Source organism: Salmo salar, chromosome ssa11 (genome assembly GCF_905237065.1).
Source record: "Salmo salar chromosome ssa11, Ssal_v3.1, whole genome shotgun sequence".
Lineage (NCBI taxonomy): Eukaryota > Metazoa > Chordata > Actinopteri > Salmoniformes > Salmonidae > Salmo > Salmo salar.
The window spans coordinates 60,560,138-60,570,665 of record NC_059452.1 but is presented as its reverse complement, the minus strand read 5'-3'; the positions used below and the strand labels follow the sequence as shown (position 1 = coordinate 60,570,665).

At 40.5% G+C, this 10,528-nt stretch overlaps 1 pseudogene; it reads right to left on the bottom strand.

The window, feature by feature from the left end:
- Nucleotides 1–1,070: 1,070 nt before the first annotated feature.
- The window catches only part of LOC106562845 (nucleoporin NUP188-like), a 76,445-nt pseudogene continuing 66,987 nt past the window's right edge, over nucleotides 1,071–10,528 (bottom strand).

Genomic DNA, 10,528 nt, shown 5'->3' with positions numbered 1-10,528 from the left:
TCAGAAAATCCAAGCAGATGCAAACAACTTCACAGCAAAAAGAAAATCATAAAGAATATTTTTAAAAGTATAGAAAGCAGAAAAACATCCCTCCATCCAAGCATTATAAGTCAACATTTTGAAAAATAGCAGAGCCCATGTGGCTCAGTTGGTAGAGCATGGTGTTTGCAACAGTGGACCAGTACGGAGAAAAAATGTATGAAATGTATGCATTCACTACTGTAAGTCACTCTGGATAAGAGCGTCTGCTAAATGACTAAAATGTAAATGTAATGTAACTGGGCAGCTCACTTAGTCAAGCTTTAGACTACTACAAGTTGTTTCTAAATGTGGCTTGGTTTCAACTGGGTTGCTTCTATACCATAATGAAGTTCTGAATCTAATCAACTATTTTCAGAAACAGCCTATAAAACTAGGCAAATGGAAAGACGGACAGTCAACGAGAATGACGTTCAATAGCACCAATATTTTATTTACTAGCTATCTAATGGTTCCCTTAAGGCAAATTTCAATTCTCTGCAGGATCTCCTTGTAGAATTTACTTATTTTTGCTGGGCCTTGTAGGCAGCTGTAAAATGTTTTGACCTTAGGCTTAGGTCATTCCCACTGGGGTATAGGCTAGAACTTCAAGTGTGACACATTGTTGAATCTCCATTTCGTATGGGAGTATTTTCTAAACACCCAAATGATTTGGCACAAAGACCGATGCTACAGTACCCTGGCTTAGAATATGACCCAAATGACTGGTTCACCATGTCAGAACATTGTGCTACAGATTCTAATAGTGACTTGATAAAAATGGATTCAAACTGAAGAGAATGAACCGACACTGTTGCACCGTGAAAAGTATCATTCAGCACGTACACATTCAGAAGAGAAAGGTTAAGTGCTACACAGAATCATCATCCACAAGGGTGATTCATCCAAAGTGAATGGTACAGTACTAGTTCAGTATGATAGAGGCACCGTGTCAGTATAGTGAACCTCTTAGCGTGTGAGCAGAATACACCATATGTGTGAGCAGAGTTTTCTCATCAGGAAAACCACCTCACCCTAGTCATAAGCTCCACATGGTGGGTCTATCTCTGTACGTGACGTACGAAGGCCTGCACCAGCTGGATGAAAGGCTCCTGACCCTCGTGGCTGGCCTTGGAGCCCGGGGTGGTGGGCTTGGTCTAGGGGAAGTGCAGCAGACCGCTGGCCGGGGACAATGGAGAGCCACGGCGGAAGTTACGGGACAGGCTGGACAGCAGGGTGCTCTGGAGGACAGGGAGAGACCATCAGATATCACATGCATCATAATTATGTCCTGCAACAGATGTATTGAAACATCAACAACAAAAAGTAGGAATTGCAATTTAAGGCTACAACAAACATGACACTACATGACACTAACAGAGCTGAGAAGAACAGAAGGGACTAGAATGTAATGGCAGAAAAGGACAGAAATAAAACTAGACTGGTGGGACTAATGATGCAGGGAGTTTGAACAAGGAGAGAGCCTCACCAGTTCAGAGCTGAGCTCCTGTTTGAGTCTCTGTTTGTCTCTGGGGGCAATGCTCGGGTCCTTCAGACAGCGAACAGCCTGGGACATGAGCACGTAGAAACAGTTCTCCATGGTGAACATCAGCATGGTGAACATCAGCAGAGATCTGGGAGGACAGTCACACATATGAGTTAGAAAGCAGAAATGACCAATATTACCACCAGTGAGAACAACGTTTCAGTGTTCTCTTCTCAGTCTCCTTACTTGAGGGCTTGGGTTTCCTCTGACGAGGTCAGGGAGGCCGGCTCCTTCTTCTTCTCCACCTAAATATGGACATAGCAAAGAACACCGAAAGTCAGAATGTACAGTACAATTTATATTTCCTAATTTGCAAGAAATAAAATACTTACAATGTCAGTACATTGTCCTACAATGTCAGTAAAGCTTATTGACTTGGATTGAACTGAAATGGAACTGAGTTCAGGTGGGCTTTCCCACTTCAGCAATCAAAGAAGGGGTGGTCAACAACGACAAAAATCATGAGAAGTGCTTACCAAGAAAAACTTCCAAAAGGACTAATTCGAGGTAGACAGGAGTTGCTCTTTCTATCTCAAATTAGTCCTTTTGGAAGTTTTTCTTGGTAAGCCCTTTTTTTTTATCAGGGGGGGAAAAAACTACCTCTCCCAGCATGCTTAGGGCCACATTGATGGTGGCCAGCAGGGTTCCGAAAGAGGGCGCCACATCAGAGTCAACGCCGGGGTGGTGAAGCTAAGCACAAACAGGGTCCTGTACTCTGCCAGGTCCATACACTAACACACAGTCACGTCCTGACCATAGTAAGATGTTATTTTCTATGGTAGAGTAGGTCAGGGCATGACAGGGGGTGTTTTGTGTTTTTCTATGTTTTCTATTTCTATGTTCTTAGGTTCTAGTTTTTGTATTTCTATGTTGGTTTGTTTGGGATGATCTCCAATTAGAAGCAGCTGGTCCTCGTTGTCTCTAATTGGAGATCATACTTAAGTAGGGGTTTGTCTTCCTGGGTTTTGTGGGTGATTATTTTTGAGTAGTGTTTCTCCTCTGCGTCATGGTTTGTTGTTTTCTGTATTCAGTTTATTTATGTACTGCATAGTTTCACAGAGTAAATAAAATGTGGAACGAGACACACGCTGCACTTTGGTCCTCTCCTTTTGACAGCCGTGACACACACACAGAAAGAATATCAGTTGGTTAGTACACATTAATACACCAACATCTCTCGCTAGATCATTTTCCACCAATGGATGTCAATTTGACTCATTTCACTTCTATTGATGGCCAATAAATCCCTTTTGCGCAGCGCATAACTATAAATAAATCAGACCGGAGAGTTTGAGTGATGACCTTTGGACAGAGGATCTCAATCTCTGTGTAAAAAACACATGGTTGAACTTTTAAAAAAAAAGTTAAAGAGACTTAGGCCAATGCATTCCAAGAGCGCCACTTTCTCCTCCATAGCAGTTACTAAGTCATAATTAACGCTTCCACGTTGTGCTGTTTATTTGTGATCGTTTTCAATACCTATGAAGATGTCCAGTGAAAGTAGTGGTGCAAGACCACAGGATTTTTGGAGTCGACTCCGACTCTTGTGGTTGGAGTTGAAAGGAGTCAACTCTTGCTCGACTCCCAAAACACGATGAAACGGATGCGAGCACACCTACACCTCATTATTGCAGAGTCCCAGTGGCGACCTGTCATTCAGGGCAGGTGGGGCAGAGCCTGTTTTATTTTTGCCTGTTTTACGTGTCACATATCAGTTTGCAAACAATGTAAAAAATAAAATAAAATCTTTGAGTCAATAAAGCCGCATACAAATATGGTCTCTTTTTTGCTTTCTTGAGTAAGGTAGCTCCAAAATGTAGATGTTTCAGCCTAGCTCAGTGCTTTCTGTGGTGGTGGGGCAGCCAGTGGAAAATACAGAGCGTAGGGGTTGGTAATCTTCTCTAGTTGCGCCATGATTGGCTCAGTGTTCTGTCACTCATGGGGACACTATGTCACACAAAATCTACAGGGAGAAGTACACATCCAAGAAGGCTCAAGGTCATTGGCAACAGATAAAATGACGTCAAATCACGTTATGTTTACCATATCTTTGATTGGACTGATCATGTCAACATCATACTTTCAAAATCTTAGCTAGCAAGCTAGACAAGCAGTCATCATGAATCATGTCGACAATCTACCGGCAAATTATTTTCAATCCTCATCATATAAAGAGAAATAATTAAGAGAAATTATAGATAAAATGCATCGGTGCTCATCAACCATTGGACATTACACAACAAGTTGGAAACCGTTAATACAACAATGAGTGGTTTGGTAGGAATCAGTGGCTAACTGCAAGTGTTACAAAGCAATCATTAGCCTGCTATTTAGTGGAGTGGATGTGTGGTCCAAGTCTAGGTTTAAGGGTCTCTTTTCCAAGCTTAATAGGATAAACATTCACACCCAACGCCATGGGCCAGAAAAGCTTGAATACGTTGGCCATACTGTCAATCCAGCATGACTTCTGTCGCGTTCAAAACAACTGGAAACTCGGAACTGGGAAATCTCAGACTTCAGTAAGTTCAAGACAACTGCGAATTCTGAAAAAAACAAGCTCTGACTGGGAAAATACATTTTGAACGGTCATCCAACTCGGAAATTGTTCCTCTTTCTAGAACTCCGACCTGAAGATCATTGACGACATGATTCCACCTTGTTTTTTTCCTCGAGTTTCCAGGTGTCTTGAAAGCACCATAAATCCAGAGAATAGTAGACTTTGATGACAAAGAGTTTGATGACAAAATTTGGACCACAAGGACCGACATGCCACCTTCCTGTTCAAGTGAGCACAGCACAACAAGGTGAGTCCAAGAATGTATTGTATGCTGCTGCATATATTATGTAATATGCCAGGGAGATATGTATACTGTAGCTATGAAAGTTTTACTAAGTGTATGTTATGTAGTAAGCTGTAAGTAGGCCATGTGCCTCACCCTAATAATTTGGTCCCTTTCCCCCTCATAACTTAGCCTACTGTTCTGGCTTGGTGGTGCACATGTAGCCTATTTGAGAAAAATCTAATCACTGAATATTGAAAGAGCTTTCATTGTCTGCTTATATGCCCCTTTTATTTCTCCTATGGTTCTGACTTTGTGTACAGGGAGAATACTATAAGAATGGCCCATGTTCTGAATTCTGTTGCTGTACATTTCAAAAGTGCTGAACAAACAGTTATATTGACTACGTGCGTCCTGGCTCGGTCATGTCTGGCAAAGATCCTAGAATCTATAGTCAACAAAAAGTTACAATCTTTTCTTTCTGCTAACAGTATTCTTAGCACCAATCAATATGGTTTTAGATCTAAACACAGTACCACATCGGCCACTATGCTTGTTGTAAATTATATTGCAAATGCCTTAGATGATAGAAAGCACTGTGCTGCGTTGTTTGTAGATTTGTCAAAAGCTTTTGACACTGTAGACCATGCTACCCTTTTGAGTAAGCTATCATCTATAGGACTGGGAAAAGATGCCTGCCGATGGTTTTATGACTATCTTAACCTGTTGGTCGTAGGGGGCAGTATTGACACGGCCGGATAAAAAACGTACCCGATTTAATCTGGTTACTACTCCTGCCCAGTAACTAGAATATGCATATAATTGTTGGCTTTGGATAGAAAACACCCTAAAGTTTCTAAAACTGTTTGAATGGTGTCTGTGAGTATAACAGAACTCATATGGCAGGCAAAAACCTGAGAAGATTCCTTACAGGAAGTGGCCTCTCTGACAAGATCTTGTTCTTCTTGTCTCTGTTTAGTGAAGACTGAGGATCTTTGCTGTAACGTGACACTTCCTACGGCTCCCATAGGCTCTCAGAGCCCGGGAAAAAGCTGAATGATATCGAGGCAGCCCCAGGCTGAAACACATTATCGCTTTTGGCAAGTGGCCGATCAGAGGACAATGGGCTTAGGCGCGTGCACGAGTCGACTCCATGCTTTATTTTCTTTCGTCTTTTTACCTAAACGCAGATTCCCGGTCGGAATATTATCGCTTTTTTACGAGAAAAATTGCATAAAAATTGATTTTAAACAGCGGTTGACATGCTTCGAAGTACGGTAATGAAATATTTAGAATGTTTTTGTCACGAAATGCGTCGTGCGTGTGACCCTTATTTACACTTCGGATAGTGTCTTGAACGCACGAACAAAACGCCGCTATTTGGATATAACAATGGATTATTTGGGACCAAACCAACATTTGTTTTTGAAGTAGAAGTCCTGGGAGTGCATTCTGACGAAGAACACCAAAGGTAATAGCATTTTTCTTATAGTAAATCTGACTTTGGTGAGTGCTAAACTTGCTGGGTGTCTAAATAGCTAGCCCTGTGATGCCGGGCTATCTACTTAGAATATTGCAAAATGTGCTTTCACCGAAAAGCTATTTTAAAATCGGACATATCGAGTGCATAGAGGAGTTCTGTATCTATAATTCTTAAAATAATTGTTATGCTTTTTGTGAACGTTTATCGTGAGTAATTTAGTAAATTTTTTGTAAATTCACCGGAAGTTTGCGGGGGGTATGCTAGTTCTGAACGTCACATGCTAATGTAAAAAGCTGGTTTTTGATATAAATATGAACTTGATTGAACAAAACATGCATGTATTGTATAACATAATGTCCTAGGTGTGTCATCTGATGAAGATCATCAAAGGTTAGTGCTGCATTTAGCTGTCTTCTGGGTTCTTGTGACATTATATGCTAGCTTGAAAAATGGGTGTCTGATTATTTCTGTCTGGGTACTCTGCTGACATAATGTAATGTTTTGCTTTCGTTGTAAAGCCTTTTTGAAATCGGACAGTGTGGTTAGATTAACGAGAGTCTTGTCTTTAAAATGGTGTAAAATAGTCATATGTTTGAGAAATTGAAGTAATAGCATTTCTAAGGTATTTGAATAACGCGCCACAGGATTCCACTGGCTGTTACGTAGGTGGGACGATTTCGTCCCGCCGACCCTAGAGAGGTTAAAGATAGAACTCAGGCCGTCATGGTCAAGTCTGACCCCTTACAGTTACTTAAAGGGGTCCCTCAGGGTTCAATAATTGGCCCACTATTGTTCTCACTTTATATAAACAACATTGGTGATGATGTCAGATATTGTAAATTCCATTTATATGCAGATGACACAGTGATGTACTCTATTGCTCCAACAGCGGACCAAGCTTTAATGCAGTTGGAGTCAGACCTACAGGGGTCTCTTTTACAGCTTAAACTTGTTTTAAACGCTAAGAAAACAAATGTCATGTTTTTTTCTAGGTCTAAACTCTCAGTTAGAAACACTTTTGGAATCACTAGCTTGGATGGTACTCAAATCAAACAGGTCTCTGCATATAAATATTTAGGGGTATGGTTAGATGATAAGCTTTCTTTTAAAAAACATGTTACTGAATTGGGGAAAAAGCTCAAATTCAAGATAGGGTTCCTTTACAGAAACAGGGCTTGTCTGTCCTCCGTAAATAGAAAACAAATTGTGCAGGCTACTTTTATGTCCGTTTTAGATTATGGTGATATTATCTATATGCATGCATAGGCAAACACATTAAAACCACTGGATGCTATTTACCATTGTGCACTCAGGTTTATCACAGGTGATAGTTACAAAACTCATCACTGTATCTTATATCAACATGTGGGTTGGGCCTCTCTATCTGTGAGGCGAGAGCAAAATGTCTTAATCGAAATTACGGATTGCCTCTTGTCCGCTTGTCATCCCCTTATGCCATAGTTTGTACATCTCAACCACATTTGTTTAAGCAAGTCAGCCATGTCTCTTTAAAAGGCAGTAAATGAGGCTGAAACGGTTTCGTTGAAAGCCAGGTGTAGCAGTGGTAAGGATTCACTCCATTGTTCTGAAAAGAAAGCGCTGCTTTTGGGACAGCTTAATGTAGGCCCTAACTGTTTGTGGGCACCGTTTGGCACCGTTATAGTGCAATTCATGTATTATTTAGTGTTGTGTTGAGACTTTGCTAGCATGCATACAAAAAATGTGTTTGGTCCACCAAAATTTACATGTTAAAATTGCCACTGCTGAGTCCTACTAGGAAGACTACATTTGCGTTCAAGAGGACTGACATGAGCGTGCTGCTGCCCATTTGCTCATCAATTCAGCCTATAAAAGGCCTATTTTGTTTGAATATAAAAGGTGATGTGTAGGAACTAGAATATTTCAGTGATGTTTCTGCTGTGTGTAGCCTTGACGGATCCCATGGGTTGATGCGGCGCACTACACACCGATAAGCCTATTATTTGCCATGTTATAGCCCTATTCGGGCTGGTATTACTAGAGATGTTGGTTTTGTAATTATTATCCAAGCATATGCATTATTCCTGAGGACGATTCACACAGGATTAGTTTTTCCAAACAGCCCCCTGTAAATCGTATTTTTTTTCTTCAAATTTAATTGAATCATGATGAAAGGATGTTGGATGTTTTTATTGTAGGCGTGAAGATATTTCAACATCATGTCTAGACGACAATAAGCTACACTGATAACTCGTGCTTGGCTGCCAAATTTATAGGTCTCCCCATAATATTTAAATTGATTAAGTGTGATCATAACCCAGTGACGTGTATTCATGGACGCCAAGAGAAGCCAGGCATCCCCCCAAAAATGTAACAAAACTAAATTAAAGAAATATACAATAATTTATCTTTTGTCTCTGTGTTTCATAATTTTCCTTCAATTCGCAAGAGGCTGAACTTATCTCACAGGAGAAAGCATCCGAGAGAGCGAAACACCAGCACCTCTGTCTCTCTACGTGTATGCCATCTATCGGACACGGTCTGGTCCAAACAAGTATGACATTGTTGCCGCCCGTAGCATTGAAGGCAAGGGAAGTCAGCGAGCATTTTGCTTCCCTTGACAAAAGAAATAAATTTTTTTGCCAATCAGCGTTGCGCTAAACTGTGCAAGCTCAACCGTGAATGGTCTTGGCGGGGTCGCCTCATCACTGTTGACATCGAGACTGGTATTTTGCGGGCACTGTTTAATTAAGCTGCCAGTTGAGGACTTGTGAGGCATCTGTTTCTCAAACTAGACACTAATGTACTTGCCCTCTTGCTCAGTTATGCTCCCACTCCTCTTTATATTCTGGTTAGAGCCAGTTTGTGCTGTTCTGTGAAGGGAGTAGAACACAACTTTGTACGAGATCTTCAGTTTCTTGGATATTTCTCGCATGGAATAGCCTTCATTTCTCAGAACAAGGATAGACTGATGAGTTTCAGAAGAAAGGTCTTTGTTTCTGGCCATTTTGAGCCTGTAATCGAACCCACAAATGCTGATGCTCCAGATACTCAACTAGTCTAAAGAAGGCCAGTTTTATTGCTTCTTTAATCAAAACAGTTTTCAGCTGTGCTAACATAATTGCAAAAGGGTTTACTAATGATCAATTAGCCTTTTAAAATTATAAACTTGGATTAGCTAACACAACGTGCCATTGGAACACAGAAGTGATGGTTGGTCTCTGTACGCCTATGTAGATATTCCATAAATAAGAAAAAAAGCCGTTTCCAGCTGCAATAGTCATTTACAACAACAATGTCTACACTGTATTTCTGATCAATTTGATGTTATTTTAATGGACAAAAAATTTACTTAAAAAAAAAAAAACAAGGACATTTCTAAGTGACCCCAAACTTTTGAACGGTAGTGCACATTATCAAGCATTTCACATGTTATCCAGATACTGACTGTTACCACTTGGTGGTCTATAGCTGCTTCCCACCAGAATGGTCTTTAGGTGAGGCAGATGAACCTGTTGCCATATTACTTCAACAGTATTTAACATGAGATCCTCTCTAAGCTTTACAGGAATGTGGTTCTGAATATAAAAACAGCCACACCTCCACCTTTGGCATTTCTATAGATCTTATAACCATGTATTGCTACCACTATCAAAGTTACTATCCAAGTGAGTTTCAGAGGTTGTCAGAATATGAATGGAATCTGTTACTAGCAAATTATTGATTTCATGAACCTTGTTTCTTATTAAGCTACATATGTTAACGTGGGCTATTTAAGAAAAACATCTGGGATGCTGATAAGAGAATTATCTAATAAAGGTAAATTAATCAATAATCCATTATGAATTAGTAGTTATGTAGCATGGATAATGAATAATCAATGTACTGAACGTTAGTCTCATAAAGGTCTAGTAGAGGCTGGAGAGGGAGAGAAATGTGTGTGTGTATTTCGTGGCCCCAAAGGAGCAGTAGACGTATACATGTGTGAGATACCGGGAGGAGCCTTCAAGGTTCTCCTAATCTATAGGGAATGGAACAGGCAGTGCTGGAACAGTGGTGGGAGGTCAAGGAATAGATACTGTTCACCTACTGTTTGTGCGTATGTGTGTGCATAGGTTATCTACTGTTTGTGTGGAGGTGTGTGCGTAAGCGGAGAGAGGGGATAAAATTAACATCTTTGTGCATGTTGGGCAGAACGTTCTCTGAATAAAGCCGTATGAACCTTTTGCAGAAAGCTGAGTCCTTGCCTAATTATTAACCCATTGTCTTACAAACCCTGGGGATTAGTCAAGGCTTATTGATTGTTAATTATTATCATTAGGTTATAAAATTCCTTTGACAGATGCTTGATTGTTTTTCTTACTTTACTGGGAAGCTTAGTAGAGGTAGACCTGCTTGGGTTATTTATGTTAGTGCAGGGTGAGCTGTACGCAGTGGACTTCCTGCTAGGGCACACCGACTCAGTGCTAACAGTATAACTCTGGTTCATATGTATATGACTACTGCATACAATAGCTGTAGGATCAGCAGAGGCATTCAGGGCAGTAAGAGGGACGTATATTTGGTTACTTACATTGTGTCTTCCAATGCCCCTGGGATAATGTACATTTGCTGAAGCATTATGACAGCTCAGCGACACAATGGTAGGGATTAAATGAGCTGGACTTGGGTCATTGATAAGTCATTTTTTAATGTGATATTTCTTACATTGTTACCCCAGGT